This window comes from Pagrus pagrus (genome assembly GCF_965226575.1).
Source record: "Pagrus pagrus genome assembly, chromosome: 21".
Classification (NCBI taxonomy): Eukaryota; Metazoa; Chordata; class Actinopteri; order Spariformes; family Sparidae; genus Pagrus; species Pagrus pagrus.
Window position 1 is genome coordinate 8,758,015 of NC_140208.1, and position 25,571 is coordinate 8,783,585.

The following is a 25,571-nucleotide window of genomic DNA, read 5'->3' on the forward strand; positions in this document are numbered from 1 at the left end:
TGATCAATTCAAAGGAGAAACATCAATTATATAAAGAGTGGAACATAAATATCACAGGCCTCTATAACATCTGATTAAACTCCACGTCTAGACATTATCAGCCTGTTAGAGCGTCTGTTTAGTCAAATCACAGAAGAAAAAAGCATATTTTCTCCCCTCAGTCCTGCAGATAGTTTTGGTCGTGTTTGTCCTGATTTGCAATGTCCCTCTTTAAAACCACCATCCAGTACAGTGGAGGTGAGCAAATGTAGTTTTTCAGCAAATTTTAGATTTCACAAGGACAGTTTTGGTTTTAAGTTTTGAAAGAGATTTCAAACCGTGCACAAGGTGAATGAAAACGTGTTCGTGTTGCTTAAACCTGCATTAACTGTTTTTCTAATATTCACCAGCTAGTCACTAACTTTGTGTGTCCATTGGGTTTATTATGCTGGAAAACGATCCTGATGAGAGCTAAATAAAGACAGTAAATTAGCGGTGTCATGGTGGCCCACTGGTTCCAACGCATTTCTGTTATCACAGTGTCGAGCTGGGGACTTTTGTTTCATGCCATCTTTCGTGTTAAACCCATGACGCATGTCTTTTGACCCGCTGTTCATATAAAAAGAGTGATGAGTTCAACTTTAAAGTTACATAAAAAAAAAAAAACAGCTCAACAGGAAAGAGTATGAATAATCCACAGACCTCATTGTGAACAGTTTTTATAGGTCTTTGATCAAAAAATTGTTCCAGAGATATCTGTGAAAAGATTTGTGCATTTTCCATCATAACAGGGACATTTCTGTTTCTCTCTAATGTACAAAAGCTTCAGTGTTATAAATCCAGTCACCCCTATTTTATTTTGTTGTAAGCAGGACGAGGGATTGCTACTAAAGCGTACATGAAACTATGCATGGCTAAATAGGTTTCTGTTTTTTTTCTCTCTCCGTTTTTTGTGTTTGATTTAGGTAAAATGACCCTTATAGCTGATTTTTCTCAGGCCAGAAATGGAAAACTCTGACAACAAAATACATACATGGTCATTCCTGAATTGAATTTTTGCTAACCAAGTGAGCAGAAGGTGTTCAGGGCTGCAACTACCAATTGGGACTTTTTCCTCCTTTAATTAAGTAGCTGTCGATTAATTTAATAGTTGACAATCAATGAAAATCCTGTCACCTCCATTATAGTGTTTGCTAGCAGAAATAGCAGTTGCTATCAAAGGGGCACTATGTAGTTTTGGAGAAGAAATTTTAATATTTACAATATTAATGAGGTAATAATACAAAACTTATATTATTTATTCCATAACTGAATAAACAAGCTGTTCTCAGAGGACAATTGTGTCCCCAGAACACTATTTAAAGCTATAAAGGTGGCAGGGTCCGCCACACTCAAATAAAGTAAAACAGTATGAAACTGTGTTGTCCTCTAATGTCAGTTTGTTTATTCAGTTTATGCAGTCATTAAGTTTGTTTAGGCATAAACACATCTGTCAAAGAAGACCTTTCTCTTCTGATTAAAAAACAACATAGTGCACCTTTAACTTTGTGTGTGATTTGAGTGAAGTGACCCATTTTTTTCCAGGTCAGAAATTGAAACCAAGGATTTGACCACAACATTTCATGTGTCTTTACCATGTGAGCAGAAGGTGGTGTGTGGTGGTGGAGGAGCAGGAGGAAGGGGCTCCTCCTCCTCCTCCTCCTTCTTCTTCTTCTTCTTCTGTCTTTTAAGGTCAGTTTTTTCATTCAGTCCTGAAAACAAAGAGTTTGTTTATTTAGTTTGTTTAAGCATAAAAAAAAAAAAAATCAGTCAATAAAGATTATTTTTCTCTTCTGACTAAAATTTAATCCCCAAAACTACAGAATGCACCTTTAAGAAGCTGGAATAGAGAGTTTTGACTTCTTGGTCTGATTAATCAATTGAAAACAGTTGACAACTAATGGACTAATGAATCGTTGCAGATCTACTGGAAAGAAACTTAAATGCTTAAGATAGCCTAATTTTTTCCAGAACACAAGGGTTTGACCACAACATGTCATGTATGCTGACCATGTGAGCAGAAGATGTGCGGTGGAGGAGGATGAGGAGGAGGGGGCTTCTTCTTCCTCTTTTGTTTCTTCTTCTTCTTCCGTCCTTTAAGGTCAGTTTGTTTTTTAGTCAGTTCAGTCGAGTCATGAAAATGAAGACAGCATAAACAAACTAAATAAACAAACTCTCTTCGGTTTCATGACTGGCTTAACTGAATAAACAAACTGACTTTAGTCATGAAGTCTGTTTAGGCTTAAAAAACAAAAAGACCTTTCTCTTCTGACTAAAACTAAAGTGCACCTTTAATTTTGTGTGTGTGATTTGGGTGAAGTGACCCTTTAAGGTAGCCTACTTTTATCCAGAACAGACAAAAAAACAAGGATTTGACCACAACATGTCTTTGCATGTTGACCATGTGAGCAGAAGGTGTGTGGTGGTGGAGGAGGAGGAGGAGGAGGAGGGGGCTCCTTCTTCTTCTCCTTCTTCTTCTTCTTGGTTTATGTCATTGGTTTAAACGACCCAAGACCCCGCCTTGATAAAACAGGAGAGTTAGACAGTGTGTGTGACTACAGCCCGGAGAGAGAGAGAGAGAGAGAGAGAGAGAGGGAGAGGGGGGAGACAGAGAGAGAGGGAAAAAAAATAAAGCAGTGAAACAGTTAGACAGACACCTACTCGGCGTTCACGCTCGGCCGTGTTTCAATAAACAAGGACGCGTATGAACACACTGCTCCCGCTCCGTTGTCACTCCTCTTTATCCGCTCGTGTTTCTTCACACATCTTCTGAGAGGGAGAAGCCGCGTTTTTCTTTTTTCTTTTTTTTTTTTGGTCTGTGCTCGCTGTTGTTGCCGCTGAGCCGAGGATTAAAAAAAAAAACACCCCAAAAACAACCAAAAAATAAGGTGGAATCACATTTTTTTTTTTTTTTTTTTTACTCCCCCCAAACCAAAAAAAAAAAAAAAAAACAACCTCCACATGAAACATTTCTCCCACCGGAGCGGATGATGCTGCCGCCGCCGCCGCCGCTGCCGCCGACGTGTGCCTGAAGAAAAAAAAAAAAAAAAGTCTCAACTTGCTATTTGACATCCTTCACACAGGTAAGACTGCATTTTTTTGTTTTGTTTTTTTTGCTGTTTCATTTTTTTTACGCCAGCGACGCCGCTTTTTGGCGTTTCATTCAGTTTGTAACGAAGAGTTGGCTTGTGACTGTGGGGCTGCCGTCGGTTGTTCAGGTCCGCATACGGCTCCCTCTGACCATGTGTGTCCACCTTACTGCGCCATGAAGATGGGAGAGGGGGGGAATGGTCGGTCGGGGTGGGTTGTGTACACACACACACACACACGCACACGCGCACACCGGGGACATTATTATGATAATATGGACACGGTACGGCTACCACGAGTGTCCCTTCACCTTTTTTTTTTACATTCAACATTGCAAGGGTATCCGGCAAAGACGCGGGGCTGTTGTTGTGTTTTATTTTTTGGTTGCACACAACGAGACCCCGTGCGGACTGGAGTGTGTGTGTGTGTGTGTGTGTGTGTCGGTTAAAAGAAAATAGGAAGTGCATTACTAGTGTGTGTGTGCGTGGACTGGAGTTGTGTGTGTGCTCCAGTGAGGCTACTGGCGCCCACATCCTCTTAATACCCCACACTTGACTCAACTGACTGAGTTTATGTAGGCAAAATAGTGTTAGACGTCATCCTGTGTAATCTTCAGAGCTGATTGCTGCTGCTGCTGCTGCTTTAGCCTTTAGTGTGTGTGTGTGTGTGTGTGTGCATCTTAAACACAAGTCATCACCATGGAGCACATCTGCTGTCCAAGACCTTTTTTGCATGTTTCTTTTTGTTTTTTTCAAAAAACTTTTTCATCACAGAGATCCACACATGATGAAAGCCAGGGGGGGATGAACAAACCTGCATTTTGATGGCATGCCTGTTGTGGTGTCCTGTGGATGGGGGCAGAACTGCAGGTGGAGATAGAAAACTTGTTAGCAAAGGAGGAAATGTTTCCGGGGGATGCCCGAGTCGTGTATCCTTGGAGTTGCTTTTTTTTGATATCGGCGATGAGGATCAGGAAAGAGCATCCCCATGTTTACAGCCGCTGCTAGGTGCCGGCAGTGTATGAATGAGCTGCTAATTGCCTTGTGTTAACTTGTTAATTACACACACGAAAGTATCCTTTACACGTTATCGGGCTAATTAATCCACTGATTACAGCAGAAAATATGACAACAGGACCCGTGTTGGATTAATGAAGAGCTAGAGCTATCTTAATTTCTTATCACTCATCGTTAAAAAACACCGATCTCAGCCATTTGTTTCGTGTCAGCGAAGATGATTTCCATCTTTCTCAATCAAAGTTAAAGGAGCACTGTGTAGTTTGTGGGAGAAATTTTAATCAAGGATCTTCATAAATAGTTTTTTAAATGCCTGAATAAACAAACTCTCTTCATGACTGAATTATCTGAATAAACAAACCGACCTTAAATGTGCTATTCGTAAGAATAATTGATTTCTGAGTCTCACTCCCAACTTTGGGAAACCCAGAGCGTGGTTTTTTTGACGAGCTGGGAATAAGACACAAAAATCTTTTCTTTCTTACAAATGGCAACACAATTTCATACTGTTTTACTTTGTTTATATTTGGCGGACCCTGCCACCTTCCTAGCTTCAAACAGTATTCTGATGACCTTATTTTCCTCTGAGAACAGCTTGTTTATCCAGATATGGAAAATAATATCTCGAAGCTTATATTATTACCTCACTACATAGTGCCCCTTCAATCCTAATGGATTTACACCTTAGAACTTGGAGTATTGTTTGTTATGCCTGAGAGCTGACCAGCTCTTTGTGTGTCTCATGGGTGCCCATGTTGTGTGACCAAAGTGGGGGGTGTGTGCCTGAAGGAGGAAGGAGTATAAGGCCCCTACAGATGTGTGCAGCCTGGACATCTGCTCTGTTGTCGGCCATTGTCAAGGAAGCCGTTAAGATGGTGGGCAGCTCGGCACAACAGAGCTCCCTTGTCAGAAAGCACCATTAAACTGCTCCAGTCACAAGTGCAGCAGGGGAAGTGGTCGTAACACTGAGCAGTGTTCCTTCCCCTCACATGCCAGGTACATTCACGAGCGTTACGGCTCCACAGTGGATTTATTTATTCTTTCCTCGGGACAATCAATTCTTCATTCATAACAAACAAACTCGCCATACATAAGTTGAGAAAGCGACATATTTTTCTTGCAGAACCCCCTCCCCACACTGTGAGACAGTGTTAGCGTTTAGAGATGTCGTTTTTTTTCCAGGGAGGAAATTGAACAGACTCAGTTAGTCGACCCGGTGAAGAGCCTGCCCTCTGCCACCCTCTCCTGTGTTGCCGAGCAGCACCCTATCACTCAAGGCAATTGAACGTCTCTGAGGGGACCTCTGTTAGCCCCGTGCAATATTTATTACCATCCATCATCCCGAGACTCTCGCTCTACGGGTGAATAACAGTGGCTGCTAAGTTCTGTGTTAAAAAGTTCCCTCGCCAGCGACCATTAGAAGGGATTTATGGGGGAGCAGCTTCCCTGGAAGTGCTGTGGAAGCGAGACGGAGCGCGTTTCAGAGTCGCTGCACACCCCGCTGGGTTGTGGTACCAAATATGTCATGGATAAAAATTCTCTGACTGGTGGAAGAGCTGCACCCGAACTTCTCTTTTCCAATTCAAGTTTGTCTTCTTTATAGGTTTTGGTGCAAAAATGAATCAACTAGCAGAAGATGAATCTACAGTGTTGACTATTGATTAGCTTTTTAAGTCATTCAGCAAGTTAAAATGACATATGTTTGCTCATTCCAAGGCCAGGATGTGCCTCCCTTAAATAATCTTGTGTTGTGGACGGTTGTGGACGGTTGGTTTGACAAAAAAAGGTATTTAAAGATGGGCTCTTGGTGTTTTTTGCGCTAAACAATCAAACATTTGATAGCTAACAGGGCTCCTGGCTAACTTTTCACAATGGGTGCACTGGTGCACACAACTTTTTTTTTTTTTTTTGGGTTAAGTTCTTCACACAATATGTAGATGATTGTAAACTGCAATAAAAGTGCAATTGCATGTTTTTCCTCATTTAAATCTCAACACATGCAACAAGAAACTGCGATAACCTCAATTGTTTCAAATATAAACTAAATACCAGGTGAACCAGTGTGGCCGATGAAAATGTTAAGTTGCACTTGACTTGACACACCCTGGATAATAAAAGTAATCATTGGTTTAGCGCTGCAACTGACAAATTAATTGTTATGTCAATAAAATATGGATCTTTCTCAGCAGATACTGATAACTGATATTTACTTGTTTGTTCAGAACCTGTAGTTTACACCGGGGGGTAAGAAAGTCAAAGATGTAGTGAGCTAAGATGGATGATTAGATGTTCCCTAGCTCTAATAAGAGCAATAAGGCAATCATTTCATTATTGGCCGAAAACCTATAATTTTCCCATTACCCTGCCAATAATGTATCTGTCTGATACATATTGTGCATCCCTTTGTCACAAAAAAATAATAGAAATAATCAATACCCTTTCCCAGAGCCCAAAGTGACGTCTTCATATTGCTCCTTTTGTCCAACCAACAGTCAAAAACCCAAACACTCTTCATTTACTGTCATAAATGACAAAGAAAAGCAGCAAATCCTCACATTCAAGAAGCCGAAACCAGCAAATGGTTTGACATGTTTGCTTAAAATAAAATGACTGAAGCGATTAATTGATTCTCAAAATAGTTGGCAAGTAATTTTCTTTCAGTTGACTAATCTGTTAATCGACTAATCGCTCGCAGCCCTACATTAGATGCAGCCTTACTCTTGGCTGCTTTCTAAGCACACAGGAGATGCAGTGCGCCAGCCCACAGTCATATTACAGTAATGTAAACATGTACATTTCAATTTGCAATCTAATTCCAATATTTACAGCATGATAAAGGCAACAGAGAAAAGCAAATATCTCTCTGTCTTCTGTGCAGTTATTTCCTTTGTAGCAAGTCTCACAGCAGAGATAGTAGCGATAATGATCTAATATTCACCATGGTCTTTAATAAGGATCATATAATGTATGCATACTGTGCTACTGAGCTGGTAAATCCTGCCTCCACGTCCTTTGAATGAGAGTGAGTGCACATCGTGTGAAAATTAGTATATCTGTGTGCGCTCGCTATCTCTCGATACAGTCTTTGATCCTGCGGAGATGAGATGGATTCTTTTCTCTCTCAGAGTCTTTCCACTCTCTGTCGAGGTTGTTTGTTTGTCAGACTTGAAAACAATTGGGATGAATCTGATACCGAAGCGAAGCTATAGGGACGGGGCAGTGCTGTAAATGAACGCCTTGCTGTGCTCCTTTTAGGTCAATTTGAATATGTGTTTTTAATTGGTCTCTAAAGGCTAAGACTTTCTCTTTTCTGCCTTCCTCAAAAGTGTCTGCATGATGTGACTGCGTTGAGCTGAGGAGCCCAGGAGCAACGGTGTTCATTTGAAGCCCGGCGAACATGCTCATTATCTCCGACCAAAGGCGAGATTGATTTAGCTGAAAGCCGGGGTAATTTTTTGAAAAGGAGAAGAAGAAAAAAAAATAACATGGAAGTAGAACTGTAAACTGATCAAGACAGTGGTTCTTCGCCGCGGATCGCTCTCGGTCAAAGCGAATTAGTTTAAAACAGAGAGCTGCAGTGGAAACTACTCGGTATCTTCACTAGCAAGTAAAGGCGCCGTCACTCAGCCGCAGCTACTCTCTCATGGCTTCAGAACTCCTCTAACCTTTTAGAAACGCTATATTGAAAAGATATCTCAAAGTAACATTTTGCTTGTCATTCCCGTTTCTGCGCCCTCCTGGGGCATTCTACGTCTTCCTCTTTTTTTTTTTTGAAGAGTGTGTTTGTGGGGTGAGGGGCTATCAGATTTCTCCCCTGTCATCGCTTTCTTCCCCGTTGCTGTAATTTCATTGACAGTGGCAGCGATTGTGTTTTTCTAGAGCTACACAGGGGTAAAGGATAATTGGAGCCGTGAATGTCTTTTTCATGGTAACGGGGGGAAAGTGGAACCCTGTGCCAGCACTATTCTCTGCACCGTACAAAGGGACAAGATCCAGCGATAGGGGCTTGCATAAGAGATCTACAGTATTCTCGAACACAAACAGATGTATTTTAGTCTGGCTGAAAACTAGTAGAGCTGAACCTCATGTGGTTTCAGAGTTGGCGAGCAGATAGGAATTTTTCTGCAGTTATTGGATTGGATGTAACAGTCAATCTGTGCTTTTATCTTGCACCACTCTACATTAGTACCGGGGGAGAGCGAGGCGGCCGTGTAATAAAGTGGAAGTACATTGTCTTTCAGCCATGTAAAAGGTCAAACAACTCTTTTACTTTGGCCCCTGTTGGCGATTTCAGAGACGGTCCCCGTTAGCGTTAAGGTAGGGTGTCGCCGGGCAGAGTGGCGGCACAGCAATTAGAGTTATTAATTATTTTCTTACAACTTAATACTCTTTCATTTAATGCATATTAATTGATGTGCTCCCGAATCCACACTCTCATAATCCACCAAGGATTTCTCAAAGGCAAGCACAAAAGGCTTTTATTATCTTAAGGAGGAAGTGGTCTTTTGGGACGTAAAGTGCCCCTGCTCAATTGTGTATTACATTATGAAACAGACGTAAGTGAAATGAAATTACAACGTATCACCGGCACGGTGAAGGATCCTGTTGAATAATTACCTCGGCAGAGCCATTGTTGTAATGTCAGACTCGCTCTTCTGGATGTGACAGAGGGTGGGTTTTTACAAAGTCCTCGTGCAAGGGAGTAAAAAGCAGTTTCAAGGTTAAACCGCGCGAAGGCCAAATGTTTGGGGAGGGAGGATTAATTTCATGTCCCGTAATGTGATTTGCAATATCTCCTCCTCTCCTGCCCTTGGTTTCTTTGGAGATGTGTTACCCTGATGAGAGAGCTGAGGGCAGGGGGGCTGCCATAACTACCGCCTGCATTTATAAGTGTTTACAGGACTACTAAATGGAATTATGGGAGATGATGCATGCTTACAAATTCACCATCATTCCCAGACCCCCCGTCTCATTACTGAATATAAATTCAGTGCATATCCTTCTGGTGCACAGGAGAGAAAATTAGCTGTCTCTCATACATGCACAAGCACAGTCACTTACATAAATGCATACAAACGTTCAAACACAGGATGGGGGGGGTGGCTCCAGGAAAATCACAGTGCATCATTAATTGCAGGGCAGACTCTGAAGGAGGGAGAAGGACCACCATGATAACAGCAGCAGGATCCCTCCCCGCTCAGACGGCCTCAGAAGCCTGCTGTACTCGACACTTTATCACACAGTATCTGCAGCTCATCCGGCCGTATCTGCATATCAGCCCAGTTAATGAATCTGTTGCGATGTCTCTGGCAAATTCTGTGTAATACAAATGTCTTCATAGATATGAGTACGTTTCATACAGCGCCATTTGCATAGATACATTTGAAAGCAGCACAAGGGAACCTTGCAGTATGTGTGCAATACGAAGAAGCGATAAAAATCAAGAGATTGAGGTCGGCATAGGTAGTGAGTGGGTGGGCTGTAGGAGGCTTTCTCGTGGGGGGGTGGTATCACTGGTGGCGTTTCCTCCCCACTGTGTCTACTGTCGTTTTCTCACTTTGAGCAAATCTCACTGCTGACATGCAACAACTTCAGTGATTGAAATACAGTGAAAAGCAACGGGAAACAGTGGCGCCGCTTCTAAATTGATATGGAAGAAAAGACAAATAGTGATGATATAATGTTGAATTTCTGTTAGCTTATATATAATAACGGACAGTGATGCAGTTGTAAGATTTGAGGATCGAATTTCTAGGAATGTTCTTACCCTTACTATGAGGTCTTGTGACTTTAATTGTTGTCGACTTTTATCTCGTGCTGCCCAAGTAATTTTTCCTTTTGTCCCCAATTTGTTATGGCCAATTTCCCCCACATACTATACAACTCCACCAAAAGGCCTGGGGAGGGTGGAGACAGCCATGTGCACCCAGAGTCGCGTGACACCCATGTCTTTTCACCTGACAGTGCGGTAGGGTGTGTAAGGTTCATGAAATTCCTCCACCCCTTCAAGATCACACCAAACTACCAGGAAGCGTACACCTTAGTTTCCTACCTGCATAAACACGTCTGTTTGTTAGAATGAAAGGTCAACTGTTGTAGGAAGCTAACGCTACACGTATTGTTGTAATCCATCGACACTATCAGCAGGATGGTGCTCTGTGACAGTAGGCTTGCATTCGTGGGCAGAATTTACTGAGAGCTGCAACGATTAGTCGTTCAGGTGATGGAAAGAAAATCAATCGCCAACTATTTTGATAATCTATTCATTGTTTCATGCTCTTACTTTTTTTTGGTGGAAAAAATGTCAAACATTTGCTGATCCCAGCTTGTTGAATGTATAGATTTCCTGCTTTTCTCGGTCGCTTAAGTCAGTAAATGAAGAATCTCTGGATTTGACAGAAGAAGCAAGATGACTATATAATTAATCATGAAAATAATCGACACATTAATCAATAATGAAAATATTTGCAGCCCTTGAATTAACTGACAGTAGTTGTGATTATTTGGTACCTAAAAATAAAAATCAGAGTCACTGTTCTTCAGAGATGTCTGTCTCACACTGTTGATTCACAATTGACTAAAATATTGACAAAAATAATTAACAGCCTGAAGTGGAAGGGATTAGCTTTAACATAACCTGACTATGCACTCACATCTGCAGCGGTTATGACGTTATGTCGTTGGTTTGGTTTGTCTGTGGGATTACGGAAGAACTACTGGCCCGATTTTCATGAAACTTGGTAGAAAGGTGGAGCGTCACGCTTTTAAAACTAAAATGTGGCTATCAAAATGTAAATACACACATATCAAACTAATTATTATATTCTTACTCGCATCCATATTTGAATTGTCTCCACTTGAGATATTAATGGAAAAAAATGATAGAACTTTATGCTTCACAGGAACACGCAGTAATATTGACCGTGAAGTTTATGCTTGCAGTTTTGCATATCATTGAAGCGTAGACTATTGGCCTCGGTTGAGGTCCGCACTTTCCGATGGCCTTTCTAGTTTGAGTGTTGAAAGACAAGGAGCAGCAAAGTGTCCATGTGGTACAAGGACAGAGTTGATCACTGCGGCACAGTTGTAAAGATTCGCGCATCGTGACAACTCCAGTGGGCGGCTCACGGTTGAGGTGAAAGTGGATTTAATGTAAGCGAACGTATACATGCTTGGAAATTGTTGTCCACGTTTGCTTTCTATGTTGCTGCTGTGTCAGAGTAGTGAATATGTGTACGAGCTGAATTTACCTCCTCTTGCTTTTTTTTTTTTTTTTCTATTTGCATGCCCTGCCTGTGTCACGCTGGCTGCTTCAGTTTTCCAGTAAAATCTCATCTTGTTCCCCTGTGAAAGGAGCAAAGAGAGAACCGCATACAAATGCTGCTCCAGGTGTCCGTTGCAACATGTCTTAGCATTTAAAATCCCTTTCCCAGGACATTCATTGTGTACTCCGCTGGGGATGACCCTCCCACCCTTTACATGCACATGCACATACACACACAGCACTTAAACAATACAGGTCTTTCCTTTTGGATGTGGTGCACTCATTGCTCCGAGCATCAATTTGCAGTTCGTCTTCCTCCTGGTTTCCAGCAAAAGCTGTATTTCATTGAGCTCAGTATCACCTTTCCTTGCAGCCATCTCTTATTTTTGGTTTTCAGATTGCCTCATCTCCATGTGCAGCTGCAGTTGGCGCTGAAGTTAGGTCTGATCCACCTCTCACTGACTTCCCACTTTGGCAAATTTTTAAGATGTACAGCACTCGGGCCAACAGCTGCGCTATGGCAACAAATGCAAGCTTCCTCATTCATTTCAGTGAGATCGCTGCTGTGTTGGTGTTGTATCATCAACGTGATTGTGAAATGTCAGTGACAAGCAATATAGTTGTTGCGTTATACCAGGTCTAAAGGTTAGAGGGTTGTCTGCCAAAAACCTTGGCTACTTTTGTTCCAGTCCATTGCAGCAACAAACTGCTTCATCAAGGTCATTTACCAGGTATGGTGCATAATTTGGTCTAATGAGAGAATTTTGATGTAACAAAAAAATTATTGCAGCTGTGGAAACTTTTCAGAGGTAGAGCTGCAACAATTAATCAGTTAGTTTCCAACTGTTTTGATTGGTTTGAGTGATTTTGTGAATACAAGTCAAAATTCTCTGATTCCAGCTTCTTAAATCAGAATATTTTCTGGTTTCTTTACTCCTCTGTGACAGTGAACTGAATATCTCTGGGCTGTGGTTGAAACAGTGATAGCCATTTTCTCAATTTTCTGGCATTTTATAGACCAATAAACAATGAATCAATTACCTGAGAAAAATGATCGACAGATTAATGAACTCCGCCAAGGAGATTTAGTTTTTGCCCATGTCCGGTGGGTTGGTTGGTTGGTTGGTTGGTTGGTTGGTCAGCAGGATGATGCAAAAAATATGGATTGTATTTCCATGAAACTTGGATCAAGCATGGTTCTTGGCCCAGAATAGACTCTTAACTTTTGTTGTGGATCCGAATAAAGGGATGGATCCAGGAATTATTTTCTTACTTTCTCTAACATTGTGAGATTTGGCGTTGGTTGTATGAGGCAAATCCTGATAAAAATCAGGATCTAGCGGATTTCAGTGTTTTATTTGATACTGGATTAGGCTTGATTGAAATAAGGGAGACTGTTGGGCCTTGACTGAGGTATACCTTGAAAAATAGTGTTATTCCATACCTTGCTTGTGTACTGTTTGATAAGCGTAACAGCATTTAAGGTAATTGGGTGTGAGGAGGCAGGCCTATATGGGCACTTAAGTGGTGCGTGTCGACTTGCTGTCAGAGTGAAGAAAGAGCGAGAAAGCACAGCAGGTATCAGTATTGATACTGTGACACTATTCAGTATCAATATTTATCAATCTTAAGATATTTTTGCAAACTGCGTCCCGTTACAATTGACAGTTAAAATGGTCTTTAGTTGCAACCTCACTATCCTGCCTCAAAGGTGTGAAAACATGCCATGTGGCGGTCTTGGCATTCGAGAGTCCTTGAAACTGGACTTCTTGCTTCATATTTTAGACTCCACCTGCATGCTTTATCAACACAAACGCAGCCCTGTAGTGCTATTGTCTGCCTGAAAGTGCTGTTAGTCAGTAGAATGAAAGGACCAGGTCTGCTCTCTCGCACTTTCCAATCTCTTGTCCTCTCTCGCTTTTTTCCTCCTCCTCCCCTGCACGTATCTGTCACCATTCCCCCTCCGCCCTAGTGAAGGTCTCATTGCTTATGTAATGTCTCCAAACATTTGTGCAGCATTAGGGGAAGTCAGGCATGCCAAAACTGTGCAAAACGTCCCTCTGTGCACCCCATAGAGGTGGGACAGATGGCAACCCTCGTTCCCAGTCTTGTAAACTGCCTGTGACAGGAGAGATGGCACATACACAGCTGAACTAGGGCAACGCTAACTAAGGCTTTACAGACAGTGGTGGACACAGTTGCGTGCACACTCATCAGCGAGATGCTTATTATCAAAGCCATAATGCATCCCAGTTTGGTTCTCACCACATTGTTTTTGGCTGTTAATTACAGCAGAGTGTTAATTGATAGCAGTTTTGTGGAAATCGTCGCTGTAAGTGCTCCGTCGTGTTTGTTCCACCTGCGATCCAGGTTGTAGCTCACCTATAACGAAGGCTATCAGATTCTCGCTTTAGATCATCCATCACGATGTTAAAGGTGACCCGGAGTTGCTTTCTAATTCAGTCGTTAATCACCGCCACAGCAGAGTGTCGGGCACTTTCACTTTGTTCCCCTTTAACAACTCTCTGGGCAGAGTCCATTACTGAGTAAACAGACAGTGAAACACAGAAGGAATGAATGAAGATGCCCAGCGCAGAACCCCCAGAGGTGAGATCAAATGGCAAGCCCGGTGATGATGAGGGATGTTTATGGCTGGCACTCTATTAAGGAGAGGCCCTTCCCTGCTGGCGCATAATGAACATCTACCTTGCGAAATGGTTGTTCTGAAGCTTTTTCCTTACACTAAATCACCGGTCATTTTCATCAAAGTGTGCACTAATTGCCCTCAGCGGCGAGTCGGGGGAAGGGCCACTGATGGGAGGAATGAGTTTTAGGGTAAGTTGGCAAGGTGACTGGATTATGGCAACATTAGCCGTGTTGATTTGAATAAATCTCCGACGCCATATTTCCCCCTTTGTGTGTTAATGAAAGCCAGTTATGTCCTCAGAGGATGATATTTCAGGCCTGAACTCTTCTTCTTTTTTTTTTTTCTGTGTACACGGTAACGCCTCCTCCAGATGTCCCCCACTGCGGGAGGCTGTGAGGCACATGCAAAAAGGCTTACCGCCAACCACAGACACACACACACACACACACACACACACTCACACACTCACAGATCATCTCCGGGCGGGGGGCACTTCAGCTGACCTGTTACGAAATAAGCCAAGAGCAATGATAGGAGAAATAAGACGGCAGAGCAATTGTATGTTGTTTCTATCAAGAGTTAAATATTGCTGACAAAAAGGCCAGTGTGTGTGTGTTTGTGTGTGTGTGTGTGTGCGTGTGTTTGTGTGTGAGTTAGGGGGAAGAGAGGAAAAACATCTCGGAAAGGAGAATGTTTTCGGAAACCACAGACAATGTACCATCTGCACACGGCGGGGTGTATGAGCGACACTGGACTACTGCTGTGAGGAACTATTGCATTGTTATTAAATGGCTGTTGCCTCACTGGCAGCCATATTAAAGCCTCAGATCCTGTGCCTGATGCAAGGCAACGAGGAAGAGAGAAGAGGAGGGGGGGGGGGGAGAAAAACTCAAAAAAAAGAAAAGAGGGGGGAAAAAAACAAAAATGCTTCAAACCAGTCTGGCCTTCTGGACATGGTGACATGATGTGCAGCTGCGATGGCACAGATTAAACGATGGCAGTACAAACTTCTTCAAAATGAAAAGGCAGAAATGAGGCCTTTTTTTTCTTTCTTCACTCTCTCTCTTTCTCTCCTCTAACCTCTCTACCTCCCTCTCCCCGCCCACCACCTCTATTGGCTCAGCATCTTATACAAGGTGCAGCGAGAGGACAGCTTTTTTTGTACTCTTAAGAAATGCAAATTTGGCAGCTCGGTCCATGCCAGGTCACGTTGTCGACTTTCCCGGACGCTCACCGTGTTAACTTCAGACAATCTGTGTCCAAGTAGTTCATCTGCAAAATTAATTGAATCTCCCTCTCGCTGCACAGTCGTGTCTCTCTTTAAACGACTGAGGAGTCTGGATCCAGTGTTGACTTATTGATGCTCGGTGCCCTTTGTGCACAGTGAACTAGAGGCAGACAGTGCATGAAATGCCACTGAAGAGTAAGAGTTGATTAGCTCCTCTTGCTCTCCCTCATCTCATTCCCTCACACTCGGGGCAGTGAAATGACTCTTGAGATTGCGCACTCGGCTAACAGTTTCTTGTTAACTTTCTTTCTGCCGGAGGTTATTAAAAATTATGTTCGATCTGAATGCATAGTGACTGGATGTTTGTCTCTGACTTATGGCAAGCTTTCTGTGCAGCTTCCGTCTGTATTGAGGGAAGAAATGTCGAGAGATCGGGAGATTTTTTTCTTCCCTCTAAATGTTTTTGACCCTCAACTATCAGGCTTTATGACGATTGTCAAGCATTTCTATTCCGTCCAGCCAAATCTTGTTACTTCTCCTGCATCCATTCAGTCCACAAGGCCAGACAAGGGCCTCAGTGTCGCAAAATGTATATCATCGTTTATCTTATTTATTATTTTTATGTGGTTCCTTAGCATCCATTTTTCTGACTTTGACAGTTTTTGCCACTTTATTGAAAGAAAAAGAAGAAAGACTTCCATTTATGTGTCCATTACTCTCTAGAGCCCGACCGTTATGCAGTTTTTGGGACTGATGCAGATATTAGGAAGTAAAATACTCAGATATTGATATGGCGGTCGATATACACTTATTTTCTGCACTAGTGACAAAAGTATGCAATGGATGCTGGATATTTTACAGTTTAACAATAAACATTCTTGTCTAAAATGACATCAGCGAGCTGAATAATTTGATAATTACAAGTCACCCCAATCTTTGTTTTCTGCACTGTGTTCTTTTACACCAAAAACTTTTCATGGGCTGATATCAACGCCAATACTGATGTATCTACGAAGGCCAATATCGCCAGATAAATAGGCAGGCTCTATTATTTTCTTGATTAATCGATTGGTTGTTTGGTTTATAAAATGTCAGATGAAAATGTGAAAAATGTCTGTTGATTTGTCCACAGCCCAAAGATATTCAGTTTGCTTTCATGGAGGAGTAAAGAAAACTGGTTTGAGTCATTTTTCAAGAATCAAAGCAAAAGTTGTCTGATTCCAGCTTCTTAAATGTGAACATTTCCAATCAGACAATCATGAGAATAGTTTGTGGTTGACATAATGCTCGACAACTTATCGCTTAATCGTTGCAGCTCTAGCTGGAATTGATTTTTCTTCACGAAGTTGTCCTATGAAGTGGTATACAGTGCACGTTTATACACTGCTGAGCAGCAGATCTCCAGACCAATTTCATGTTCAGCAGCCAAGTGCAGCACCAGTGGCAGAACTGTGGTTAAGGACACAGCATGTTCAGGCAGCATTTGGTCGAGGATCTTTGTTATCACAGGAGCAAGTTATCACTGTTTTTACTTGCTCTGTGGAAATTGGACTCAAGGTAGGCTCACTGGGTAGAAAAATAAAAACATGCATGAATATTGAGCAATTTTCGTAAAAATTTGGAGTTGAGTCACTCTGTCGGATCAGTAACTCAGTCTGCCCCCTCCCTTCTCCAGCGACAGTGCGACGAGTTGCGAGTTGTGAATAAATGTGCATCCGCGCTCGAACTCTTCTGTTATCCTGACAAAAGTATCCGAGGGCCTGATTTTTGGAGGCCATCATCCCTCTTGACAGAACCTGACATTTGGAAAGGTCTGTGAGGAGGATTTGTTTGTGACAGCTTCAAATTACAGTGACACAGTGGGAACGTGAGAAAGGGGAGGGTTGGAGGAAGAAAATGGCTCCTGCTTATTTAAATGTCACTTCTACGAGGTGAATGCGTAAGCTCTTCTCTCCCTTTTTTTTTTTTCCCCCAAGCATTACATGGGCATTTCTCACAATGGAAAAACATTTCTTGCCATGTTTTATTCTGTGTGTGTCTCTCTCTGTCTTTCTGCTTGGCTCCGGCTGCGTTATTGGCAGCGGGCTTTAAGCCTTGTGAAGCTTTGCCAACATCTTGACAGTAACCACAAACCATTTAGTTGTTTGTTTTGTGTAGGTAGTGACTGAAGGACCAATCACTCGGGCCCTATTTGGATTTGAGGTTTATGCTGGACTATATATGCAGCGGTATAAAATACATATTAATTTTCAGGCTCTCCCACTCTCCCTCCGAGTGCAGGAACAAGGCAAAAGTAAAGAAAGAAATCGCTTTAAGTACAATCTGGGGGAGGAAAGCCGACAGGCAAAATAACTGATAAGTGTGCTGCAATTTCTGTATATGTGGAGTGATTTCTCTTATGTAACAACAGTTTTTTTTCAACAAAGACTGTTATTTCTCGTCAGCACTCAGCGCACTTACGAGTGCATAGGGCGCTCTGCCTGTCACTGACCTTTTTAACAAGGATGAGTAGACCAAAATACACCAAGTGTCCCTCGGTGATGATAGTCAAATGTCACTCAAAGTAAAGAACTGCAGCCAGACTCTCATACTGAGCTTCCAACAATAGTAAGGAGGAGGAGGTGTGGAGCCCTCTATCTCTTTTCCTTGACAAATAGCTGATGACACTGTCGTATTAAGTCCTCACAAGTCATGCCAGCTGCTGGAATCAGATGACAAGTACCTCCACGTCTACGTGTCTTAATCTGTTTCAGACGCTTCCAGCTTCGTATATAACTGGAATATTCATCACCAAGACGCTGCCTGCAAATGTCAATAAATTATGTGGCTTAAGTGACGCCTGAGCTTGACAACTGGTTTCCTAAAAGGCATTTGCCCTTTCGCCTACTTCTTCATTTTGCCCCACTGCCGTGACACATTTTATTGAAGAGCTGTCTGCAAGTGTACCACAAGGACTCGGGGCTATACATCGCTGAGCTGCTTCTAAACCTCAGCATGCACAAGTTCCCACAGTGCCAAATAAAGACTTCGAAAACTCCGCAACTGCAAACAGAGCATCTATTTTAAAAGAGGCATTTCCCCATAATTAAACTAATGCATAGGAGAACATGCTGGGGTGGGCTCCCCTGATTAATGGAGCAATTACATAATCCATTACACTGAATTATGAATGTGCTAATGATGAGCTCATGTTGGGTAATGATTCCTGGAGTTTGCTTGTGTAAAATATGAAAAGCAAAGCGGAGGGGACGGTCTGTGTTTGCAGATGTTCCTCTAATCACTATTAGGTAAAAGGCTAAGGAGGAAAAAAGAAATGTGTGACTTCCTACCGAGAGTGGCACTTCCACTACCACGGGTCATTGCTTCCTGTTGTTGAAAGAACGCCTCCTACTGTTCCACTAAGACTGGATGTCGTGGATTTGAGGATCTCCTGCTATCAAATACTAAAAGCCATACAAATCTGAATTAATGTTTTATGTGCGTTTTTGATGGGAACATAAAGTAGGCAATTAAGAAGGCAACAAGGCAACATAAAGGGTGGCAGTTGGCGACTGAGCTCTGTGATAATCTTCTTGGCCAAAACTATCACTGGCTGTGGAGCAATAATTTCTTGTTTACATCCTTGTCTATATTTTCTAGGGATGTTCCTGGACTTGTTGTGCAGCAGGCGTCTAGAAATAGCTCTTATTTCCCCAACAGGCAAGAATATCTCAGAATACCAATCATGTGTTTTGGAGTAAACATATAGACTATTATTCGATTATGATTCTTATTTTTCAATTGTTCTCTTAACCTTTACGTTTTGTATAATGCAGAAAAAGTAGGGAAAATCTTCGTACTGCTTGTTTTCTATGATCAATAGTCTAAAAGCAGAAGATAATCAGTTTACAGCTTTCATTTTATTATCAAAACATTTTGCAGATAAAAACTTGAAAAATGAGTCAGTTGTTGGCAATTCATTTTGTTTTGATCAGTAATTAAACGAACAAAATGTTTTGGCACAAACTGACACAGTAATTAGCTGAGTAGTGACAGTGGGGCAGAACATTATGATGTCACGGTGCATTTAAACTCTGACCTTTTGGATGTAAAATCTCTTAACTTCATTTTATTCTATCAGATGTTTGTGTAATTATCGTATTAATTCTTGAGTTATGGCCAAAAATATGTTTTGTGAGGTCACAGTGACCTCTAACCCTTGGCCACCAAATTCTAATCAGTTCATCAATGAGTCTAAGTGAACAATTTGGCAGTTATTATTTGTGTTATCTCTTCGCTCAAAAATCGGACAAGCATTTCCTTTGCTCTTACAAACGAAAGCAAATGTTTTAACTGAAGGACTTTGTGGCTTTTATGCTTTTGGTCACTGCTACTATCTGCTGCTTGTGTGAAAAGGAATGGTAGCTATAGCGAGATGTTATCGATGGAAAATAATCTTGCAAGTACACCTAAATGATGCACCCAAGCAGCCTGTCTGCTGTCGAAACTATCATCTGGCCTCTGTTGTTGTCAGTTTGGTTTTACTCAGGTTGCATCTTCACAGTTTACGCAGCACAACACTAACAAAACGCTACGTGTGCAGGTAACATTTTGTTGATATAAGAGCAGAACAAACACTTGGCTCTTTAAAGATTTGTGTTTTAAAAGAGTATGAAGACACCGAAACTGCAGGCTGTGCTTTTGTTCATCCAATATTAAATGAAATGCATCAGTCCCACATGTTTTTCTGCCGGTTGTGATTTTTGGCACCATCGGATGCTGCCAATTATCTCACAATTTGTGATCTGTTGTTGTAACAACCTCTTTCTAGTAAAATAAAAATCTTCCCTGAGTATTTGACAAGTCTTCCATTCTGCTGTCATCTGCAATGTTATTATATTTACCCACGACAATGCCACTCATGTCAGATTTTGCATGACAGTTATTGCTTGTGGCAGAGAAATGTTAAAACCAAAATATTTTTTATAGAGTTTAAACCCTTCTGTGTAGTTCTCCGAGGCTCCATTGCTGATGATGCCCCTAATGCTATCTCTTTACATACACCGCAGATTTCTTTTGGTAAAAATGTGAACTATGCTCCTGTCGATGCGTTGCGGTCAGATAGTTCAACTGGCAATTCGGGCCCTGACACACCAAGCTAACCTCTGAGAAGCAGTGTCAAAAGAGTCCAGTGGATGTTTGGCCTAATGCTTCCATCGGGTAAAGTTGTACTTAACACTCAGTATGTTGATGTCAGGGATATTGGTCATTTTATTGACGTTTTAGGTTCATTTTCAGTGAGATAATATTGAGTTTCTACCGATTTTCTTGTTGCTTCACTAGAAACAATATAGTTTTATTAAAAATATTCAATTCTGTTCCTATTTTAACGATACCCATCCCTAGCAGTGCTTCAAACATCAGCATGCTAACACTCACAAAGAATGTTAGCAGGCTGATCTTTAGCAGGTAATATTCACTATCTTAGTTTAGTACAACTGCTGCCAGCACGCCTGAAAATGTGCATGTTGCACTGTAAAGTTTCCGCCTTGCTTTGTTTTGCATTAGCATCCTCAGCTCATGGTGGAAGTTAAGATTGCTAGAGATGCCACACTAAATGGGTAAAATCCCCCGCCAACCCGACAGCTTCCGTGACTGTCCCTGTATTGCTTTCTGCCAAGTATTTTCTCATTATACTGTGGTGGTCATGATCCGTTGGATGCAACCTGCCTCTTATGGTTTCAGCAGAGTTGTGCACACATTTTTATAGTTCCCTTGGGTTTTATAGCCTTTCTGCCGTTTATATGTATGTACAAACAATGATGTGGAGGATGAAAGAGGGCGCACTGGTGTTACACTGTATAATCTCCTCTTGTTTTGCCCTGCAGTCTGAGTTATATACTGTCGTTTTCGTTCTCTGTGGACTGCGACAAATGGCAGTTGCTAAGGTCACCTAATACCTCAGATTTTAGAGCCACCTGTCGTGAAGTGTACAGTCACATCGCGGTTTATCCTATTGGACGAGGAAATGCTGCAAAAAACGCATGAATCTACTGTACTATTCTTGTGCGAATTCATGAATGCTTATATGGCATCTCTGGAGAACAAGAGTTAATTGCAAAAACAAGTTTTAATTGGGCTCTTGTTTACAAAATGTTGCCTTCATGCCCTAGTTACACATACAAGAATAAATGGCTTACTCTGGAGATTTTTCTTCTCTAAGCGTATTGTATACATTGTGTTGTGTACACGAATTACAGAATAACTTTTTGTCTTGATGCGGCTCTGTGTTCAAATGTCTGTCAGCCCCTCGTATGCACTGGACATCTTAAGCTGAGATGATTGACATCCCTGATTTTTTCAGCCCGCAGTGTCTGTTTTAAGCTCGCTGCAGATGTGTCTACTTAAGATACGGTTCATTTGAAGTTTAGCGTGTGGGTCCATTTTCCAAGGTAAACAAACCAGCCCGGCTCCTGGCTTCCAGTTGAAGACACTTATCTGCTTATCTCTGATAGAAAATTGTCTTCTCTCCATAGTGTGAACTCTCTCTGTACTTTCTCAGGGTAACTTGAGTGTCCGTCTGCTTTGAGAGAGAGGTATGCAGTTTGCCACCTTGTGAAAAGGAAAATCGACAGCGTGTTAAAGCTTGTAAATTAATTTTGTCAGTGCACTTTATGGGGAAATATTTGGTAGGAGTTAAAAGCAAAGAACCCTATTTAGTTTCACATAAACCAGTAAAAGTTTCGAGCTGGTGGAAAAGTACGTCTGCCCTCCAGGTAGAGCCTTGGAGCGCGGTTTATTACCTTTGTCAGAACTGCACAGGGAAAACATTATGAGTGTTTGGATGATGAGTTTTGTTAACTTGTAGTCGAGTCCCGGTGGTACTTTATTGTCAAAGTCATGTTCTGACTCGCCACTGATTTAGTGGCTGAATGTTATCAGTAACATCTTTAAGCCCCCCCTCCAGTCAAGCCCAGCCTGCTCTGATTGGTCAGCTCTTACAGGCCTGAGCAGGAACCACCTGGTGACTATAGTTGTGACATCGCAACCTTCAGGAATACCACATGACTCTTTTTAAGCCACAGTTCCTGAATAACTCTTCTTCGAATCGATCTTTAAATAGCACATATACCTGCTTTATAATAAAAAAAGACTAGGAAATCTCACTTCCATGGGACCTTTTAAAGAAAAGTACAGCATGCACAAGGTTAAACACGCAGTCAAAGAGATCTGAAATGAGCATCTTATTCCACCTTCTTAAGAGCGCCGTAATGCGTTTGTCCTTAATCATTTCTCATGCAGTTTAATAAACTGCAAAGTATTGTGATTATGAGCCGTTTAAGTTGTTCAGTGGATTCCTGTGTGTCAGATCAGTGTGTAAAAATGTGTTTTCATTGATTTTATTTTTACCCTCGCAGTGCACGGCAAAAGAGGATTAAAAAACTTGGAAAACCACATTAATCATCAGACCTTCAGTCTCCCTCTCTATTTTTGTAGCTTTTAGTCATGCCAACTTCTTACAGTTACAGCATGAACCAGTTTTACCACTGCGGTGAAAAGGAAAAGGGGCTTTTCCCCTTTTCTTGCGTCCCTGATGCCAAATGTCATGTATCGGTCATGTTATGTTTTAAGTTGGAGTATGGAGTACTGGAGACTTATGTTTGAAAGCCTAAAAGCCAGTGCTTTAGCAGATACTTGAAGCTAGCTTCTGTGTCTGAAAGAGGTTTATGTGTAGTGAAGGTTCCTCCCTGCTCTCCAGGCTGCCAGCAACACAGCGTGCTTTGGTCTTTATAGTGGGCCTCTGGGCCCTGGGCCACCAGCTCTGCCCTGTTCTGCTCTGCTGGCTGCATCGGCCCTGTTGTGAAATGTGATCAGTCAGCTCCATTAGGGCCTGGACTGGGTGCCGTTGGAGAGCAAACGGCCCAATCCCTGGCTGTTCCCACCCAGGAGTTGATCTCCAGGGATTGGTCAGAGCGAGGAGCGTCTGATGCCTCGTTGTATGGTTACTGGGAATGCGGCCACGCTGCCTTGTTTTTGTGGCATCACAGTCTTGTTTACCAGGTTCTCGCTCAAGCTTACATTGTACACTGAACAAATTTGACATGTTGGATAGCAGTGGATTATGTAATTGCCAGTGCAGCACTGTTATGCCTCTGCACATTTTATTTCATTTCACTCACTTTTTTAAATTAATAATGTGAACAAAATCACAGTCTCATTGTATTTGTTTCACATTTGTGTTCCTTCCTGCCTCTTATTATCAAAGTAACACGGACCCCGTGTGCCATTTTGCTCAAAGGAGACACAGTAAAAACCAAGCCGTTAAGTGAGTGATGACACAACAGCTCTCCCGACCAATGGAAGAGCAGAAGGAAGTCAATGTAACATGTACAAAGCAGTGCACCTGATCAGTGTTAGAGTCGAATATTACATCGAGCCCTCACTTGACCCCTCTAATGTCCAGATGTGGCCAAAATTAATCAATTTAACATTGAGAAATAGGTTTCTTTTTATTTGGATGCAAGGATCTGTTCATGCAAAATAGATAATTGTCATCTTGGTGACCTCCTGTCATGGTAAGTAACACTGGGCCGATTGGTCGTTGTCTTTATCAGAGTGAGAGGGGGGAGACAGAGATTGCACCGTCAACACAGTCGACCAGAGGCAGAGATATACAGAAGATATCTTCTATCAAAGGTTATGAGCCCTAATTTAGACACTCAGTGTGGAGGTTACAGCTCCTTCCGTGGAAGGCTAACAACCAGCACAACACAAGTTTTCTAACCCGGCTGCTTTGCATAAAATCAACTCGGCTGCCTGTCAGTATGTTGCTCTGTAATTAACCTGCGGAGGCCCAAATCGGGTGCCCCCTGAAAGGCTTCATTAACCTGTGCCTAAGAGGCGGCCATTGTCCTCTGGCTCCCGTGACCTGCACGAAACAACCACAATACCTCACATATTTTCTACTCTCGCCGAGAGGTATAATGGCTGTCAAAGAAACAAACCCACCTGCATTGTGCAGGCATGGAAGTCTTCTTTCAGCAAACAGGAGGTGAGAATAAATTACACATGGCATCTAAATGACAGCAGGGCCGTATACCTTCTCACTTGCTGCTGCTGCCGAAGTTATTACAGCAGATGACAGAAAATGAATCATTAATAATTTTGTTAATGGTTTGATGTTTTTGTAAATATGATTCATCAAGCAAAAACATCTCTGAGCTTTGGAGTCTTAATCAGAGAAAACAAAGTGCCACTCTGTGCTTTGGCTTTATAATGGACAGTTTTCACTATTTTGCGATATTTATAGACCAAACATTTAGTCAAAAACTAACAGATAATGCATATTCATTAGTATGTACAGCTACAATGATTTGATAACGCAGATTTTGAACTGTTTCCTTAATTTTTTTCAAGCAAAAATGTCATCTTAAAGGCACTATACATAAGAATATTAGTTGTTTCAACCTACAAAAGTTATAACAGGTTTGACATAATGTCAAAAGATGTGTATGCATTGTGTTGCAGAGATATCTCCTGAAGTAGCATGCTAGCCAGCTAGCCCTGCGCATGAAAACCTCAGTCCTGTGCAAGCAGCATAAACACCAACACTCCCCAGGTAGTCTGGCTAACTGCACTGCTAACTGAGGTAACTAGCTAACATTAACTAAAGTCATGCATTGAGTACAGTTAGTGGCAGTTAGCAGTTACTCTGGCTTTTTTAAATGTAAAGATTTGCTGCTTATCTTTGTCATTGATGATAGTGAATTAAGTGTTTTTGAACTTTGGGCTGTTGGTTGGAGAATTTGAAGATGACACAGCACGATAACTTATGACACACTCGTTAGTTGCAGCCCTAACCCCTACATTTCTGCTCAGCTGTTGGAGGACCGCAGAGCAGCAGGTGCACACAATGCAGTTTGCATCACCACTTTGAAGTTGAGGTGGAACAAAAGTCAGGCTTTGTCAGGTAAGGACATGTCATCTGACGGCGTCACCCTCACGCCCCGCCTCCCCTCGTCCCGCCGAAATTAAGCCATCTCCATCTTGTTTAGTCAGCTTGATGTCGGAGCTGTATTTTTCACAACATCAGCATGCAGCGGGGGGAACCCAGGGGACTCGGGCTCCGTTTGTGTGTGTGTGTGTGTGTGTGTGTTTGTGAAAGAGAGAGAGAGAAAGAGAGACTGCGAGGCTTGTCTCCAGTCAGTTGGAGTAGCCTCTATGTGTGTCATCTCCTGAGTGCAACACCAGCTTGGCCCACTTCTGCCTGACCGACTAGACTCTGCCGCTCATCTGGGCTCTTCTCTCTTGTCTCTTTGTGTTTAATTT

General features: G+C 42.1%; 1 protein-coding gene across 1 annotated transcript in view; it reads left to right on the top strand.

The window, feature by feature from the left end:
- The first annotated feature begins 2,627 nt into the window (after window positions 1–2,627).
- Window positions 2,628–25,571, top strand: part of ctbp2l (C-terminal binding protein 2, like) — a 106,608-nt gene continuing 83,664 nt past the window's right edge. Inside the window, exon 1 of the mRNA XM_084343046.1 lies at window positions 2,628–3,101. The gene's annotated coding sequence lies outside the window, so the exon portion shown is untranslated. The remainder of the gene's footprint in view (window positions 3,102–25,571) is intronic.